The sequence below is a fragment of the Myotis davidii genome, unplaced genomic scaffold (assembly GCF_000327345.1).
Source record: "Myotis davidii unplaced genomic scaffold, ASM32734v1 scaffold575, whole genome shotgun sequence".
Classification (NCBI taxonomy): Eukaryota; Metazoa; Chordata; class Mammalia; order Chiroptera; family Vespertilionidae; genus Myotis; species Myotis davidii.
The window spans coordinates 2,664,073-2,664,916 of record NW_006290306.1 but is presented as its reverse complement, the minus strand read 5'-3'; positions in this window follow the sequence as shown (position 1 = coordinate 2,664,916).

Sequence of the window (844 nt, the reverse complement as noted above, 5' to 3'; positions counted from 1 at the left end):
AGGGGGGCAGTGGGAGGAGGAGGGGGGGGGGGGGTTGCGAGGGGGGGCCCTGGCAGAAGGGGCCCGGCAGGGGTGTAGAAGATGGGCCGAGACCTGCCCCTGTGCCCACGGCAGCCTCTCGGCCCACAGTTCCTTTCAAGGTGCATAAATTTGTGCACTGAGCCCCTAGTAGGTTCATAATCATCTTTATACAAAGTTGCAAAATTTGGAGCACCCTATTTTCTAAAGACAAAATATTTGAAATGGTAATCTATGCTCCTAAACCACACAATTTAATGTTTATGGCATACAATGTGTGATCTGAGCCAAAAGCCTAAAAAGTGGTTAAAGCAGCGGTTCTCAACCTGTGGGCCGCGACCCCTTTGGCAGTCAAACGACCCTTTCACAGGGGTCACCTAAGACCATCCTGCATATCAGATATTTACATTACAGTTCATAACAGTAGCAACATTACAGTTACGAAGTAGCCACAAAAATAATTTTATGGTTATGTCACAACATGAGGAACTATATTTAAAGGGCCAGAAGGTTGAGAACCACTGGGTTAAAGGGAAAGCACGTTGTGAACAGCAAAGCAGTAAAATATAAAGTAAGTATATTTTTGTTGCATCATTAATCCTATCACCGTGATGACTGGCAGTCAGTTTATCAAATCACCTGGTTGTAAAGAGGAAGAGTTTTCCCATACTGTAACTGCCAACTCTAACCCCCTTAGGCAAAAAGAGAAAGAACCTTTTGAAGTTCCTGACATTTCAGTGTTCTGAAACCTGTTTCAGGGGTGCTTCCCCAGCACACAGAGTTTTCTGAGAATTGTTCCATTCATTTGGATAACCCCTGTAGCCAG